General features: G+C 41.0%; 1 long non-coding RNA gene across 1 annotated transcript; it reads left to right on the plus strand.

Annotated features, from left to right (window-relative positions):
- Positions 1 to 6,096: 6,096 nt before the first annotated feature.
- LOC129636920 (uncharacterized) lies at positions 6,097 to 11,273 on the plus strand. Its single transcript, XR_008707212.1, has 3 exons — positions 6,097 to 6,217; positions 7,970 to 8,056; positions 10,628 to 11,273. It is a non-coding gene; the product is annotated as an uncharacterized LOC129636920 (long non-coding RNA).
- Positions 11,274 to 12,145: the final 872 nt, after the last annotated feature.

Raw genomic sequence — 12,145 nt, forward strand, 5'->3', positions numbered from 1 at the left:
AAAGATCCTGACGCTGGGAAAGATTGAAGGCAGGAGGAGAAGGGAAGACAGAGGGATGAGATGGTTGGATGGCATCACTGACTTGATGGACATGAGTTTGAGCAAGCTCTGGGTGTTGGTGATGGACAGGAAAGCCTGGCATGCTGCAGTCCATGGGGTCACACAGAGTTGGACACAACTGAGCAAATAAACTGAACTGTCATGAAAGCTAAATAGAGATATTGAGTGGGTAGAGAACAAACCCAGAGAACTAAAGGTAACAATAACCCTGTGTACGAGACAGCAAAAGAGACACTGATGTATAGAACAGTCTTATGGACTCTGTGAGAGAGGGAGAGGGTGGGAAGATTTGGGAGAATGGCATTGAAACATGTAAAATATCATGTATGAAACGAGTTGCCAGTCCAGATTCGATGCACGATACTGGATGCTTGGGGCTGGTGCACTGGGACGACCCAGAGGGATGGAATGGGGAGGGAGGAGGGAGGAGGGTTCAGGATGGGGAACACATGTATACCTGTGGCGGATTCATTTTGATATATGGCAAAACTAATACAATTATGTAAAGTTTAAAAATAAAATAAAATTAAAAAAAAAAAAAAAAAGAAACCTCTACAGAAGGGGAACAGTTCAACGGGTCTTAAGAAACAGGATTTCATCAAGGAGTACAGAACAGCCTGTTCCAAGCCATGGGAGTGAGAGAGAAAGAAGTGTGACTTGGGAACGATTTTAATGTAACTGGGGGAGGAAGAAAGGATTCAAAGCATTGACAGGTTGTACCTGAGGTCTAAATGAACTGTTCTCTTGCCTGTGCATTTCCTGTTATGTTTTTCCTCTCCTTCCATGGAAGAGAATCTCCACTTCCTCTCTTCCTGCTGCTGCTGCTGCTAAGTCGCTGCAGTCATGTCTGACTCTGTGCGACCCCATAGACGGCAGCCCACCAGGCTCCCCCGTCCCTGGGATTCTCCAGGAAAGAACACTGGAGTGGGTTGCCATTGCCTTCTCCACTCTTCCTGCTAGAGACCAGATATTGAATAACTCACTACTCTCTAAATGTAAATTTCAGCATGTTCGGGGAGAAAATGTTACATTCTTGACCATGACCATGGATGGTAAACTTTACTAGGTGGTATCCAAATGACCTGAAAGAATTAATACAATTATTTGCAATTGAAATCTACACAGCAATTTATGTTGGAGTCATTAAAACACTTCGTGCATCTGATTCATCATTTAACCATCATACAAAATGGGACCCTGCATCTTGTAAACAACTCTGGTGATGTACTTTACATTCTCAAAAGGATCTCGACAGCTTACAGTCATCAAGGAGAGCCTCTGTGTTCTGAAACTGAAATACTTATATGAAGAGTAAGAAGATGATTCTTACTCTAAGCATGCACATTTTTGGAATTTTAATTTTTCAAGATTGAAGATGAACAATTTGGAGAAAGATGGACTAAGCTAGTGATTCTCAAGCTAAGCTAGATGTAGAGAAGAATAACACATGGAACTTGTTAAAAATAAATGGGGAAGGATCTGGAAATCGGAATTAAAAAAATTTCCACAGGTGGCTCTTGTGCACAGGTTTGTAAATTCCAGGGTTGGATGACTTTTGTGATATGTCTATTCAGAAGACTGTTAGGCAGTTTTATGGGTGAATAGCTACATCTCAAATGATGTAAAAAAAAAAAAAAAGCCCACCTGAATCTAAATAAACAATACAAATGAATGCATAAGTAAAACAGAAACAGATTCACAGATAAAGAAAACAGGTTTTGGGTTGCCAAATGTGAGATGTGGGGAGAAATAAAACAGGACTATGGGGTTGAAGAGTACAAAGTTCTATGTGTAAAATAGACAACAAGGATTTACTGTTCTAGCATAGGGAATTAGACCCATTATCTTGTACTAACCTATAAAGGAATATAATCTGCAAAAATACTGAATCACTATGCTCTATCCTAGAAATGAACACAATACCGTAAATCAACTGTACTTCAATTGAAAAACCCCCACCTATTCAAGATTGAATTGTATATAAAGAGAATTGGTTGTTAAGACTTCCCTGGTGGTCCAATGGCTAAGACTCCATGTTTCCAACACAGGGGAGCGTCCCTGGTCAGGGAACTAGATCCCACATGCCACCACTTAGAGTTCTCATGCCTCAACTAAAGATCCCTAGTGCCTCAACTAAGACCCAGCACAACCAAATAAAAAAAAAAATTTAAGAGAGAATCTGTTGGAGTAGAATGCCCAAGTGTTTTTTTTTTTTTTTTTTTTAATTATATAAGGTTGTTTTAAAAACCATATTTGACCACTATATACGTTACATATAGTTCAATATAACCAAGTGTGAATCTCGAGTTCATGAGTTGTTTGTGTTCCTCCCATTCCTATTAGTAATATACATCTCCCACTTTTGGTCATGGGTTCATAGGAGTACTTATTCATCCCCCCAGGCAGACTAAGGGGCTGTTACTTCTCTTGGTGAAAGCAGTAATTTTAAACTGTATAACATCTATGAGAATAAGAGAAATAAAGATTAACTTTCTGCTGTTGTGAATTTTCACATGGTTGGCTGTTTTTTAAAAAGTTGCTGGCTGAGTGTTAAAACACTTAACAAAATTTATGAGACTGAACGGCTGAGGGTACCTAGGTGCACACACATACACACGAGGCTTACGGTAGAAAATCAAATTAAATACAAATTTTTAAATAGCAAAACATGACATTTGTTCTTTCCCTTACAATGGTTCAAGTGTGTATCTGCTGAAGGACGGACACAGTTGGTGAGGTCTGGATCAGAGCCCTACTCCATAGGGAGGGGGGTTAGAAAAAGGAGAAAAGTGTTCTGATAGTCACGCCAGAACCAGGTGGCATGAAAGAAGGACATTTTTTTTTTTTAAGGCAGAGGAGGGGCATTGTTATTAGAAAAATAAAAGCTACCTGGCAGATAAAAACAATACAGGTCCCTTACCATTATAAATCAGATTACAATATTACTTGTTTTCTCCAGATGAAATTTCTAAAATTTCATCAGGAATACCAAAAAGAGGGTGCTTCATCTAGCTTTATTTCTGAGCCATTTGAAAATGGAACACAAAGGTTTGCATACATTAGCCACTTGGTAAATACCAGAAGAACAGAAAAGAAGGTGGGTAGACAGGCATTTTCCAGCTTGAAAAAAATTGTGTTGATGCACTTCAAAGAATATGGTTCCAAATGTATGGTAACTAGATGTAAAAATAATTATAAAACAGTATGGTTTTGTCAGTTAAGTCTTAAGATTTGCATGTGAGATGAAAACGAGTCATTGTTTTGGTTGCTGTCCCAATCAAGTATACTGTTCGTATGTGTCAAAGCTGTTTTTATTGAAATAAGCAGAACCAGGCATTCCACTTTCACTAAGGAACAAATGCCATGAGAAGTTACAAGTTGTTACGTGTCATTGGACTAAGCATTTTCTCTTGGCACTGTTTCCTAAGGCCAGTAGTTTGTCCAGTAGTAACAATTTATGAACTTAATTGATGACCAAGCCACTAAAGAGATCCTAACTCCATTTCACTCTTTTCTTCTGTCTATTAACTCTCACTTTGGTTTTCTGATTTTTTTTTTCTTCATGGTCTCTCCCCAATCTGCACAGTAAAGTCCATTCAAAACCTGATTCTCCACTCTTCTCACATTATCAAACTTCTCTAAAGACTTCACTACAATAATTACTTTCCCCCACTTCTCTTTTTCCTTTGTCTCCGTATCCCTCTTCCCTCCAAGTTACTTCCTTATCTCTTGTCAAGATGAATGTCGAGTTGGAGAAGTGAACTGAAAAAGGTTTAGAGGAAATGAAAAAAAGTGTTGAGAGAGAAAGTTAAATAAAAATAAGAAGTGAAAGCCTTAAAGATGGTCCATTGCTTTGCTATAAAAATAGAGACTAATACAGGCCTTGAAGATTGAAATAAATTAGATGGAAAGGGTCACAGTCACTAGCAATTTGCAAAGATTTTGAGCTATTCCTTTCTGAAGGTGAGTAAAGTGCAAGAGGATTCCTCCAGATGTCTAAAGTGATAGAAACTATCCTGCTTCCTCTTGCATGGCTTGGAAAGCAACCTTATTGCAAAGGCTCGGCAAAATGAGATGTGGGAGGAGCAAGGAAACAGAAAATTGGCTTTGACACAAGAAAAGAACTTGAAAATGGAAAAACTGAAAAGACAAGCACTGAAGAATACATAAGTGTTTTGATGTCACTTGTAGCTCTATGTGGACAGAATTTTCACTGAAGGCATAAAGTAAGGAGGTCATGGTGTTAAAGACTCTTTGGTGAAAGGGTAAAGGTTTAGGCAGCTGTATTTAGCTTCATTCCATCATTTTGTGAGGTTCATCTTTATTTTTATTAGTGAAAGCAAATATAAGTTACCATCTATATTTAGACCCGCTGACCTGAGAGAATGGTTTCGAGGCATGGACATCCTACTTTGGCAACTCCAAGGTCTTCGTGGGAAGAAGGGAGATTTAGAGAGTCAGGGGAAATAAAGTTTGTTTTAATTTCAGATGCAGTATACACTGGTCTTTGTGACTTGTACAAGCAGTGATTTCTAATGTGATCTCACAAGGGTGAAACGGGGAGGAGACAACGATCAGGCCTTTTAATGACCCAACATAGTAAATGCCCACTTGTCATTCACAATACATATCCATCTCAAGTCAGTAGGCATGTCCTGCTCATTGTAGTCACTTAAGGACATGGGGTTGTGGAGGTGCCATCTTGATACATATTTTTATAATCACCAAAGCAAGGAAAGAAGATACAGTAAATCATACATACACTGACTCTTATTTAAAGTTTCTGCCAGAAAGTAATACATGTGACTTCTCATAATAGAAAAGCAAGTCATAGGACCACAAGTAACCTCAAAGCAGGAAGAGAAGGGCAATCCTCACACCTGGTCACAGAATAGGAAGTTTTACAAGCAATTCCATTGCTGATCACACAAAGCAAAAGCCATTTAATGCAGTTTAAATGAATGCATGTGAAGAGCACAAGTACAGGACTAAGAGTGACTTACCCTGTCATATTAAATGTATAAGTAGTCACTGACCCTCAACCCAAACTACAAAGCCTTCTTTTTAAAAAAAAATTTTTTTTAATTTAATTAATTAATTGATTTTACTTTATTGTATTGGTTTTGCCATACATTGACTTGAATCCGCCATGAGTGTACATGTGTTCCCCATCCTGAACCCCCTCCCTCCTCCCTCCCCATACCATCCCTCTGGGTCATCCCAGTGCACCAGCCCCGAGCACCCTGTATCATGCATCGAACCTGGACTGGCGATTTGTTTCACATATGATATTATACATGTTTCAATGCCATTCTCCCATATCATCCCACCCTCACCCTCTCACACAGGGTCCAAAAGACTGTTCTATACATCAGTGTCTCTTTTGCTGTCTCATTTACAGGGTTATTGTTACCATCTTTCTAAATTCCATATATATGCATTAGTATACTGTATTGGTGTTTTTCTTTCTGGCTTACTTCACTCTGTATAATAGGCTCCAGTTTCATCCATCTCATTAGAACTGATTCAAATGTATTCTTTATAATGGCTGAGTAATACTCCATTGTGTATATATACCACAGCTTTCTTATCCATTCATCTGCTGATGGACATCTAGGTTGCTTCCATGTCCTGGCTATTATAAACAATGCTGTGTTGAACATTGGGGTACATGTGTCTCTTTTGATTCTGGTTTCCTCGGTGGGTATGCCCAGCAGTGGGATTGCTGGGTCATATGGCAGTTCTATTTCCAGTTTTTAAAGGAATCTCCACACTGTTCTCCATAATGAAAGCCTCAACACTTAACAAGCTCCTAAGTGTTAGAGAGCTGTTTCTCTTTCTACTGACATATTTCTACACATTTTTATCTTGGAGTCAGAGGGTACCATTCTTTGGTCTCTAGAGTTAATGCTTCTTTTCCTTTTTTTCCCATCTTCACCTCAGTCTTATTGATACTGGCATTACCCATTTCTCTTAAGATAAATCTCTCCAGACTTCCCTGGTGGCCCATTGGTTAAGATTCGGTGTTTCCACTGCAGGGAGCACAGGCTGATGCTTGGGTGAACTAGAATCCTGCATGCCACATGGTGCAGCCAGAAAATTGAAAACAAAATCTCTCCTATAGCGGCACCATATGTGACCTGGTTTCATGACCCAGGTAAATATAATATTCAACAGACTAATTCCTACTGTGTTGTTCAATCTGAATGTGGGAGATTTCCTTCCCTCTCACTCCCTTTTTTCTTCTACCGCATCTTACTCCTTCCTTGAATGAGGTCTTGGGTAAGAAGGTTGAAAAATGGTTGAGGGTCTGTTGCATAATACTTGAAGTGCTGTTATGAGAGGGGGTCAAATCAAGGTATTGCGTCTCCCAGCTGTAGCAAAGCCTGGGGCGGTGGAAGTGATGTCATTCTTTGTCTCTGTGAAGTAGTCATATTAATTTGCATGCATTTGTCCCCTCTTGAAACACTGGGGGAACGTTTCACTGTTTCCTTGTTTCTCCAGTTGTGATGTTATAGGGTTTGTTTTTCCATAGCTTTAGGTTTATGGTACAGGTTTTGGCTCAAATGCAAAACTTTCCTAATCCCTTGAAGTTCCTGAGGGGTCAAAAAACCTGCTAACACACTGAGAAATGGAGTATTTCCTGCCACATCAGTAAATACGGATGTCACAGTGCTCAGTGATTGCAGCCCTTCAATGTGAGTTCCTGAGCCCGAAATCTTCCCAACCCAGGGATCAAGCCCAGCTCTCCTGGGTTTGTGGGTGGATTCTTTACCAGCTGAGCCACCAGGAAAGCCCAAGAATACTGGAATGGATAGTCTATCCTTTCTCCAGGGGATCTTCCCAACCCAGGAATCAAACCGGGGTCTCCTGCATTGCAGGCAGATTCTTCAACAGCTGCAGTACCAGGGACACCCCTAAAGGCACGCAGGAAGGAGAATACCTGGGATCTAGCAGCCATCAGGACTGCAGCTACTCCCTATGGGGAACCCCAAGGGAGCTCAGGATGTGAAATACACAGGATACGGAGATGCACATGAAAGGAATGATTTCAGTGAATCCAGACTTTTGAGTCTTTCCACACTTTGAGGAATACTAAATTCCTTAACTTGGGATATCTGGTTTTCTTTAATCAGCAGTAATCTGTTGATGAAGAGACTACCTGCCCTTTGTTGCAAAATTTCCGTATAATCTGGTTCCTCTCCTCACCCCCTCAGAGCAATTCTCTCAGGGTTACTTGAGAGGCTGTCTCCTAGGCTTGATGTCCTAAAATTTTCCACTGAATAAAACAGAACTGTCAACTTTTAGATTGTGAATATTTTGTGAGTTGACTGCACACACACACACACACACACACACACACATGCATGCACACACAACTACACAACTTCCTAGGGAGATTCTTTTTATGGCCAGACTGTCATAAAGAACTTCAACCTTCGAATGCTTGCCCGAGGCCTTTCCATTCCTGGGACTGTGGCTACTGCCTAACACGAGGTAAACACAGTTCTGGTCTTGTCTTTAACTTTATAGGAGGCGTGTCATAAAGGCTATTCCAGGCTGCCCATTTTAGCTATTGTTTTGCTTTGGAGAGAATGCAGAATGGGACTTGGAAAGAATAAGATATCAGCAACACACACTCAAGCACCATCTTCTTAAAATATCTCCTCATAGAAACATTTGCTCTCCCCATCTGAAGGGATAATTCTTGATGGGAGAATACATTTTTGTCTATTCCTAGGCTTATTTATGGCTTTGCAATATTCTTTCCTTGGGCTACTTCCTGCCCAAGTTCTCTCCTTTCCGTGATAATACAAAAATAATTAAGTGACTTTCTTGAGCACTTACGGTATGCCAGACTCTGTGTTAAGCACTTTATGTGTATTATTTCCTTTACTTCTCCTTACAGGCCCATGTGGAGATGGTGGTGCTTCAGTTTTATAGATTCCAACTCCAAGATTACCAAAGAATGAGAAGAAGAATCTGATTTTTTTTGGTAGATTCTATTTTTTTACATTATTTATTTTAATTGGAAGCTAATTACTTTACAATATTGTGGTGGTTTTTGCCATACATTGACATGAATCCGCTGTGGGTGTACATGTGTTCCCTATCCTGAACGCCCCTCTCTCCCCATCCCATCCCTCTGGGTCATCCCAGTGCACCAGCTTTGAGTGCCCTTTTCATGCATCAAACTTGGACTGGTCATCTATTTCACATATGGTAATATACATTTTTCAGTGCTATTCTCTCCAATCATCCCACCCTCGCCTTCTCCCACAGAGTCCAAAAGTCTGTTCTTTGTATCTGTGTCTCTTTTGCTGTCTTGCATATAAGGTCATCATCACCATCTTTCTAAATTCCATATATATGTATTAATATACTGTATGGGTTCTTTTCTTTCTGACTTACTTCACTCTGTATAATAGGCTCCAGTTTCATCCACCTCATTAGAACTGATTCAAATGTGTTCTTTTTAATAGCGGAGTACTATTCCATTGTGAATATGTATCACAACTTTCTTATCCATTCATCTGCTGATGGACATATAGTTGTTTCCATGCCCTAGCTATTGTAACAGCTGCAATGAACATTGGGGTACACATGTAGAAGAGTTTGGTTTTGAATCGAGGTCTTTCTTACTCAGTTCATATGCTCCATTACATATATGCTGCTGCTGCTGCTGCTGCTAAGTCACTTCAGTCGTGTCCGACTCTGTGCGACCCCATAGACGGCAGCCCACCAGGCTCCCCCGTCCCTGGGATTCTCCAGGCAAGAACACTGGAGTGGGTTGCCATTTCCTTCTCCAATGCATGAAAGTGAAAAGTGAAAGTGAAGTCGCTCAGTCGTGTCCAACTCTTAGTGACCCCATGGACTGCAGCCTACCAGGCTCCTCCATCCATGGGATTTTCCAGGCAAGAGTACTGGAGTGGGGTGCCATTGCCTTCTCCACCATTACCTATATAGTTTTGTGATTATCCTTCCTCTGTCCAACTATTGCTCCCAATTCTTTATATTTTCTTACTTAATAATAGTATTGGATGATACTTAAGTGACCCCTATGTGCCCAGCCTTTTAAGAAAAAGACAGGAAAAAACAACAAATGGAGAAAAGCCAACAAACAAAGGAAAATCTAATAACCCAATATTAAATAGAAATTTCATACTATAGTTTTATCTGCCAGCCATTCCATTGAGATTGTGACTATTATACAGGGGAATGAATCAATCGCCCCTTTTACTAGTCTCAGTTTCCAGGCTGAGCATGTCTCTACACTGAATGCAGTTTAGACCTTTAACCAAAGTCATTGACTTCATCTGGGACTCATCAAAGGAAACCCCAACAGGAAAAACACAGGGGAGAGAACTAAACAGTGATGTGTATCAGCTTTCAATATGAAACACAACTAAGGGATTCTTAAAGATAATTTTAATCAGGCTCATTCTTACCTTCTGTGGCATCAGAGCGAACCATGACACTTTTACCATGACACATTGAAATATCAGAGAAGGGACATTAAAAGCTATTTGGAACAACCCCCTCAAAGTATGGAGACATAGAAACTCAAGCATAAGAAGTTAAATGGCATATTCAACAGGAGTAGGATAAGTTACCCCACTGTACCCTGAGGGTAGTATGCAGCTGTTAGGACTAGGACTCCATGCCTGAGTTACAAACTTAGCTCTGTCGTTCCAGTGTCTATGGGAAGGAGATTTCACTTTTGTCCTTTCACAGGTATCGAATGAAATAATACCTCTTTGCTTCTTGTTGCTCGTAAGTGAAATAACCCATGTAAATCTGACTTTTAAAATACTAATAAATATAAAGAATTGTTATTTTATCTATACCAGGCTGCTGCTTGTTATCTTTGCCCTGTCCCTTCTGCCTCCTCTGTCTCTAAAGTCTTATCTGTCTACTGTTTGGTGCTCTCTATCTGGAGTAAACCAATTGTTTTGTAATTGTAGAGTATAAACAGGCTGATGAGAAAAGTCCAGAAAAGGGGTTTAATTGGCTCCTTTCACGTCCATTAGTGTATTCAGTGTCCCATGTGGGAGTGACAGCTGCTTACCTTCCAGCTCAGAGATTTTTGTGCTCACTATTGTGCTCACTAAACGTGATGGTCAGGAAACCTAGATGTGATCAGTAGTGCCACATACGGGTTAAAATGACAGGTTTTGGCTAAAAACATCCTGGGTTGAGTGAAAGCTCTGAGAATGTATAGTTTTGTGACTTTCAGCAGATTATTCAATCTTTTTGAGCCAAGTTTTCCTCTTGTTAAAAGTGGATGTGTCAATGTGATTTCAACAATTGTAACAAAGGTGCCACTGTAGTGGGAGATGCTGGTGATGGGGGAGTCAGCGCGTGTTGGGGAGCAGGGAATTTATGGGAAATCTCTTTTCTCAGTTTTTCTGTGAACCTAAAACAGTCAAAAAATATGTCTTCAAATAATAAAAGATACACTGTTTTTACTACCCTTAGTAGGGTTGCTGGGAGAAGGATGTAATTATGACTGTATGTAAAGAGATCACTGTGTTTTTAAAACACAGCTATGAATTCTCTCACACAGCTCCCATCCGCACTTGGAGGGTATGGCTCTCCTCTTTAAACTTGGACAAGACTTTGTGACAATCTGGATGGAGAGAATGCAGTAAAGGAACACAGCATGGCGTTCAAGCCAACAACGGAAAAGATCATGCAGCTTTTGCCTGCCTTCTCTTGGGATTCTGAGAATCAACATATGCCGAGGAAGAAGCCTAACTAATGCAAATTCACTCTTTGGAGAGACCCCAAAGAGTAAAGGGAGAAAGAGACAGAGAGAGAGAGAGATGTCTGAGCTCCAGTTGGTCCTTTTGAGTCTTCTAGCTGAGGTACCACCATGTAAGTGAAGAAGCTCTCAAGAAGACCCCAGCCCTGGGACGTCCCTGGTAGTCCAGTAGCAAAGATTTCATGCTCCCAATGCTGGGGCCCAGGTTCCATTTCTGGTCCGGGAACTAGACCCCACATGCTGGAACTACGAGTTCGCATGTGGCAACTGAGTTCACATGCCAGGGGTAAAAGATCCCATGAGCTACAACTAAGACCTGGTACAGCCAAACAAATAAATATTACAAAAAAAAGGCGACCCCAGCCCTAACCCTTGTCTGCCTGCATTTGTCTGAGAGACCCTCAGCATGAACCACCCGAGCCCAGTCAACCCTCAGAACCTTGAGGAATAATAATAATAAACTATTGATGTTTAAGGCTTCATTTTTGTTAACACCCAAGGTATTACTCTGAGTCTGTCTCTGTATACTTAACTCATTTAACCCTCCCAGATCTGTTATTTTTCCCATTTTACATATTGGGTAATTCATGTACATAGAAGTTAAATGCATCAGGTGTGTTTTTTCTGTGTAACAAACAACCCCCAATCTAGTAACTCAAAATAATAATTCTGCTGATCTGGGTCTGGCTGATCTTAGCCGGCCTTATTCATGTGTCTGTGCTCAGCTGCCGGCTCACTGGGGGTGGGGAGTCCGTCATGGCCTCACTCCCACTTCAGGCCTTTCGTCTGGGGGTACTGGGGTGACTGGGGTGACCACGTCATCTCTCATCACTTCACAGGCAAGCCCAGGGTTGCTCACATGGTGGTGGTAACATTCCGGGGGGATGAGTGAAGCATTCAAGGGCTCCCGAGGTCTAGCCTTGAGACCAGTACAGTATCACTTCTGCCATATTTGTTCGTTAGAGCAGGTCAGAGTGCCAGCCCCAAGCCAGGGGGGTCAGGAAGATAGAATCTGCCTCTTGATAGCAAAGCATTTTTCAAAGGGCAAGGATATAAGGAGGGAGATTCCTGGGCCATTTTGCAACAGTTGGCCATATTATATAACTCACCCATTGTTACACAGGATGTAAGTGACAGAGCCAGGATCTGAATCAGCAGCAGGGCTCCAAAAAGCATATTTTTACTACTCTACCGCCTACTTCTGAGTCAGTTCAGTTCAGTTCAGTCGCTCAGTCGTGTCCGACTCTTTGAGACCCCATGAATTGCAGCACACCAGGCCTCCCTGTCCATCACCAACTCCCGGAGTTCACTCAGACCCAC

Source organism: Bubalus kerabau, chromosome 22 (genome assembly GCF_029407905.1).
Source record: "Bubalus kerabau isolate K-KA32 ecotype Philippines breed swamp buffalo chromosome 22, PCC_UOA_SB_1v2, whole genome shotgun sequence".
Classification (NCBI taxonomy): Eukaryota; Metazoa; Chordata; class Mammalia; order Artiodactyla; family Bovidae; genus Bubalus; species Bubalus kerabau.